The sequence below is a fragment of the Felis catus genome, chromosome B2 (genome assembly GCF_018350175.1).
Source record: "Felis catus isolate Fca126 chromosome B2, F.catus_Fca126_mat1.0, whole genome shotgun sequence".
Classification (NCBI taxonomy): Eukaryota; Metazoa; Chordata; class Mammalia; order Carnivora; family Felidae; genus Felis; species Felis catus.
In genome coordinates, this window is record NC_058372.1 from 39,442,421 (window position 1) to 39,449,319 (window position 6,899).

Genomic DNA, 6,899 nt, shown 5'->3' on the forward strand with positions numbered 1-6,899 from the left:
GTCAAGGACAACACAGGAATCCAGAGACAGGGCTGAAGTCTCAGGCTTCTCTGAATCCCAGCTTCCTGTTCTCGGGGGATATTGACAATTGCCTTTTCAGCCAATCTTACAAAATTTTAGTGAGAATAATACTTGCCGTAAGCAAAAGTAAGGTGTCACTATTATCAGGGAACTAGAGGGCCACCTTGCTCTCTCGAGGCCGGGTCTCCATCCCATCCAGTTCAATGTAGATAAGTGCACCACGTACATGGAGGGGTGGGTTTGGGATAATAATGCCTCACTTTTAGGGCTATTATGAGGATGAAATGGGGTCCCTATGAAAAGTGCCCAATACTGTACCTAACGCACATGTTTTTCTACATCCTGTCCTTACTCACCCCCACCCTGATTCCCTTGGCTTTTTCTGACTGGAGGTTCACCCCCTCTCCTCCTGGTTGTCCCACACCCTGCACTTGCCCTCAGCCCCCTGTCACAGACGTGGCCTCGGAGCTCATGTAAGTGTAGGAAACCCCAGAAATGATTGGAGAGGACATGGCCGCTATTAAACAAGAATAGACTTAGATTTTTTTTTTTTTTAACGGAAACAGGATGTAGGACAGGACAGTGATGGAAGAAGGAAAAATTCAACAGTTGTCATACTAGAAACAATAAAAGGCAAATTTCAGGGGCGCCTGGGTGGCGCAGTCGGTTAAGCGTCCGACTTCAGCCAGGTCACGATCTCGCGGTCCTTGAGTTCTAGCCCCGCGTCAGGCTCTGGGCTGATGGCTCAGAGCCTGGAGCCTGTTTCCGATTCTGTGTCTCCCTCTCTCTCTGCCCCTCCCCCATTCATGCTCTGTCTCTCTGTCCCAAAAATAAATAAACGTTAAAAAAAAAATTTAAAAAAAAGGCAAATTTCATGTTGTGGAAAATCCAATCAATAACAGAAAAGAGTCACTTCAGAAATACACCCAAATGTGAAATGAATATAGACATTTTGAAGAGCTCAGAAATACGTTACAGGGAGAGTCCTAGAAATCCAATAAATTGTCTACAAATAAGAGATGCTCCTGAATTATAATATGGAACAGTGAGTCATAAATGAGGATGTGTATAAATACTTTCAGCACAGTATAGCAACTACACTCAAGAATGCCATATTGCATATTCAGAAGTTGCTAAGAAAAGAGATCTGAAAATTCTCATCACACACAAAAGATTCTGTAACTGTGTATGGTGACATATGTTAACTAGACTTACCATGCTGATCATTTTGCAATAATACAAATATTGAATTATTATATTGTATGCTTGAAACTAATATAATGTTATATGTCAATGACACCTCAATTAAAAAAAAACACTTGCTAGATCTGAAAAGAAATCTGGAATTGGAGATTGAAAGTCCAACAAAGGCAAGGAAAAAATTCATGAAGGGAGACCAAGGAAGTTTTCAGGTGAAAACTTTTAATTTCAATAAAAAGGTTTTTTGCAACATGGAACTCTGGGAACTCTGAAATACAGTAGGGAACTTCCTCAGAAAGTTAAAAATAGAACTACCCTAAGACTCCGCAATTGCATATCTACTAGGTACCTACCGAAATAATACCTTTGAGTATTGTACCCAAAGGATACAAAAATACAAATTCGAGGGGGCACATGCACACCAATATTTAGCAGCACTATCGACAATAGCCAAACTATAGAAAGAGCCCAGATGTCCATCGACTAATGAATGGATAAAGATGTGCATTGTGTATACATACGCGATGGAATACTACTCGGCAATCAAAAAGAATGAAATCTTGTCATTTGCAACTCCGTGGATGGACCTAGAGAGTATAATGCTAAGCAAAATAAGTCAGTCAGAGAAAGACAAATGCCATATGATTTCACTCATATATGGAATGTAAGAAACAAAACAGATGAACGTAGGGGGGTAAGAAAGAGAGAGGCAGAAAACAGACTGTCAACTGTAGAAAACAGAGTGCTGCTGGATGGGAGGTGGGCAGGGGGGTGGGTTACATGGGTGATGGGGAGTAAGGCATACACTTGTGATGAGCACCAGGTGTGGTGTCGAAGGGTGGAATCCCTATCTTGTACACCTGAAACTACTAATATACTGTATGTGAACTAACTGGAATTTAAATAAAAACTTGAAAAATAAATAAATAAAAAGATTCCTGCGGCTAAACAAAAGAGGGGAAAAAACACCTTGATTCCTTCAAAAGAACTGAAATGAGCAGGACTCAGGCTTCTTTTCTAAGCAACAAATGCTAAGAGGCAGTGGGATGATGTGTAAAGAACATTAGGACTAGAATTTTATGCCCACACTGATTGCTATTCGAGTATAAAAACAACTAAGAGGTATGGTTATGTCTGCAAATTAAGAAAAAAATCCAAGGTTAACTTTGACTTTTTTTTTTAATGTTTATTTTTGAGAGAGACAGAGAAAGAAAGAGAGAGTGCAAGCAGGGGCAGGGCAGAGAGAGAGGGAGACACAGAATCCGAAGCAGGCTCCAGGCTCTGAGCTGTCAGCATGGAACCCGACATGGGGCTCAAACTCACAAACTGTGAGACCATGATCTGAGCCGAAGTCAGAGGCTTAACCGACTGAGCCACCCAGGTGCCCCAACAAACTGCTTAATGTAGTAATTTCTAAAATATGCATAGTAATAGGGACACTGAAATCATATTATGACACCCTGCAAAGACTATTGTACTTAAGGTTTTACTAAAGTTCCTTCTATTTCTTGTTCTATAAATAATATCAGGATCCAGTCTTCAGATTGTGCTTGGATTGAAATCTGCCAGACCCACTGTTTGTTTTACTCCTTCTGACCACAAGGAGGAAAAGTAGATGGAGGTTTTGAAATTTTCTGACTCAGAGAGGAGCCTATGTGATTTTTTACAGGGATGAGTCAGATTAGTACAGTTCATTTAACGAATCCCTTTTCTTACAACAAATTCCACACTTAAATAAATAACACAACACTTTCTAATTTTTTGTGTCTTTACATACTTTGTTTTGTGAGTCAATTTCCTACGAGATTAAGAGAGAATTTTTTTTCAGTGGTATTAGTTTTTGCTTCGTGTACTTTGAGGCTTTGTTATTTGCTGTGCGTACATTTCAGATCATTAAATCTTCTGGGTGGATTGATGCTTTTATCATTATACAGCATCTATCTGTAGATATTCTCTTTTCTCTGAAGTCTACTTTAATCAGATATAAATATAGCCCCTCCTGCTTTCTTAAAACTTCATGTTGAGGCGCCTGGGTGGCTCAGTAGGTTGGGCATCCGACTTTGGCTGAGGTCATGATCTCACAGTTTGTGGGTTTGAGCCCCACGTTGGGCTCTGTGCTCAGAGCCCGGAGCCTGCTTCGGATTCTGTGTCACCCTCTCTGTTTGCACCTCCCCTGCTCGCACTGGGTCTCTCAAAAATGAATAAACGTTTAAAAAATTTTTTTTTTCACTTCACATTGGCATGGTATAGTTTTTCCATTCTTTTTCTTTCAACTTACTTGATTATTGACTTTGAAGGGAGTTTTTTATAAGCAGTATCCGGTAATTGTGATCTCTCCACTCTGTCGATCTCTGTCTTTTGAGGGTCATATTTCGACAGTTTAAATTTAAGGTAATTGGGGTACCTGGGTGGCTCAGTCTGTTGAGCGTCTGACTCTTGGTTTCAGCTCAGGTCATGATCTCTCGGCTCATGAGTTGGAGCCCCACATCAGGCTCTGCTCTGACAATGTGGAGCCTGCTTGGAATTCTCTCTCCCTCTCTCTGCCCCTCCCTCACTGGTGCTGTCTCTGTCTCTCTCAAAATAAATAAATAAAACTCAAAAAAAAAATAAAAAGTAAATTTAAGGTAATTATTGATATGTTAGCTCTTTAGGACTTGCTTTCTATTTCTTTCCTGTTGGTTCTCATTCTTCTGTTTTCCGTGGGGGAACCTCTCTGTAAACAGCCCGAGGAGGATTTCTAACTAGCCCTGACTATCACAAGAAGCAGTTTGCTCCTTTACACTATCCTAACTGAAGGTAGCACCCGAGAGCACTTAATGAGAATAAAATCTTTCTCTGCCTGTCCTGTCTGTTTGTTTTGTGCATTTGAGGTAAACATAATGTAAATATCCTCTACTCCTCTATCCCTAAGTTTTCTGAATGGTTGGATGACCCAAAGTATTTTTTAAACAATTAAAAAAATTTTTTTAACATTTATTCATTTTTGAGAGACAGAAAGAGACAGGGCATGAGCAGGGGAGGGATAGAGAGAGAGGGAGACACACAATCTGAAGCAGGTTCCAGACTCCGAGCTGTCAGCACAGAACCTGACACTGGGCTCGAACTCATGGACTGTGAGATCATGACCTGAGCCGAAGTCGGATGTTCAATCAACTGAGCCACCCAGGTGCCCCAACATGGAGAATTTTTAATTCTCAAACTAGCTTTCCCATCAGGCTGCTATCTCTTAAGGCTTCTCATTTAATCATCTTGGGACTTGTGACCTGGGGTTTCTTTTCATTTCACTGAAGCTGAGTCAAAAGTTTGCTTTCACACTTAATCCTTTGGCAGCCAGAGCACCAGGAAGGTTTATTTTTAAGGTACTGTGAGCTTTTTTCTATTTCCTTGTCAAACATTATTTTCAACACTATCACGAAAGCCTGTACAAATATTATTCTGTTTTTTTTTTTTTTTTTCTTCACCAAGTGGCCAAAGTCAATATGTCCCAATCGTCATGATGGGGTAAGGTAGCAGTTTCTTTCTTCATATGGATTGGTTAAGTGCATATCTGTTCTAACCTAGCTGGAATATATGTGTGACATTTTTAAACAATGAGATGATGCTTATCTTCTTTTCTGGCTCAAAAGAGGGCTCCACGGGGTCTAGGACACAGATCTCTCAGATCTGGTGCTGGTGTCTCTAAGAAGGCTCAATGAGACTTTTACTGGGAGTGGAAAAATCTGCACACTGGGACCAATTGTGGCCACTGGAACCACGGCCCTTGCCCTGATGAAATGCATTGCAGTGCGACACTCAGAGGAGTAGGATGCAAATATCCTGTCCCCCTCCTTCAGTCCCCCAGTCTCCCTCCAGCCTCCCTACTGACAAAGCACAACAGGGAACCAGCAGCTAAAGAAGTCTACTTTCAGAATCTCAGCTCAGACCAGAGTAGAGAGAGATTTAATCTGGGAGACGATTGTTGAATAGCCAGCTTGCTCATAATGAACAAACAAGCCTCCCCCGGGTCATGGCATGGGAATCTTTCATGAGACTTGCTGACAGTGACTTTGAGCGGAGAACAGCCTTGGACGTGAAAACTCTTCTGCCTGCTCTGAAAACACACATACAATTAAACGTGAACATTTTTTTAACTCTGGGTGAAAAAAAATCAACCTCTATGTAGCACTCATTATTTTGTAAAGAAAAGCCATTCTAGTTCTTCCTGAATACAATAAGATACTCAGCTTTTTGAGACTCAATTTGTCTTAATAAACTGACTGCTATTTCATTTTTGATGTTCACATAGTGACAGTTTGACCACTTGTGTGTGTGGAGGGGGGGATGCTTTAAGCTGGCTTTTGTGCCTTTTACCACCACACAGGATGTCAAATACGTCCTCACTTGACAACACCAAGGTGGCACGGGCCAATCTTGAGTTCTCTCTTCCCAAACATGGAGTCAACCACTCTCCAAAAAGCTGAGAAGGCTTTAAGAGGAGAACAATATTAGGAACCAATATCTGGGACCAAGTAAAAACTATTAGTTGTTTCTCATGAGTATTATTATTACTGATGCAATCTTGCTTTATTTATTTTTTAATATTTTTCAGGTTTTTATTTATTTGTTTTGAGAGAGAGACAGAGAAAATGAGAGAGGAACAGAAAGAGAGAGCGAGAGAGAGAATCACAAACAGGCTCCACACTGTTAGCTTGAAGCCCAATGAAGGGCTCAAACTCACAAACCATGAGATCATGACCTGAGCAAAACCAAGAGTCAGACACTTAACTGACTGAGCCACCCAGGTGCTCCTGATGCAATCCTGCTTTAAGCCACTTCAGAGGAAGAGCCAGAAAATACTTTTTTAAAAAAAAAAAGGATTAATAATTTTTAAACTTCCCATAAAGAAAATCCCAGGACCAGATGACTTCCCTGGTGAATTCTACCAACCATTTAAAGAGTTAACACCAATCTTTCACAAACTCTTCCAAAATATAGACAAGCAGGAACACTTCTCAACTAATCCTTTTTTTAAAATGCATTTTTACATTTCTTTATTTTTGAGAGACAGAGCATGAGCAGGGAATGGGCAGAGAGAGAGGGAGACACAGAATCTGAAGCAGTCTCCAGGCTCTGAGCTGTCAGCACATAGCCGGACACAGGACTCAAACCCAAAACCGTTAGATCATGACCTGAGCCAAAGTCGGATGCCTAACCAACTGAGCCACCCAGGCGCCCCTCTTCTCAATTAATTCTATGAGGCCAGTACTACCCTGATACCAAAACCAGACAAAGATATTACAAGAAAACTATAGACTAATATCTCTTATGAATATAGACATAAAAGTCCTCAACAAAACACAACCAAATTGAATGCAACAACATAGAAAAGAGAATTATACAACATGACCAAGCAGAATGTATTCCAGGAATGCAAGATTGGTTTAACATATGAAAATCAGCTAATGTAATACACCATGTACTAGAATAAAGGAGAAAGAAAACCACTTGGTCATCTTAACAGATGCAGAAAAAGCATTTGATAAAATCGAGCACCTTTTCAGGATAAAATAAGAAACCCTCAATAAATTAGAATAAGAAAGGAATTTCCTAGGGGTGCCTAGGTGGCTCAGTCAGTTAAGTGTCTGACTCTTGGTTTCAGCTAAGTCATGATCTCACAGTTCGTGAGTTTGAGCTCCATA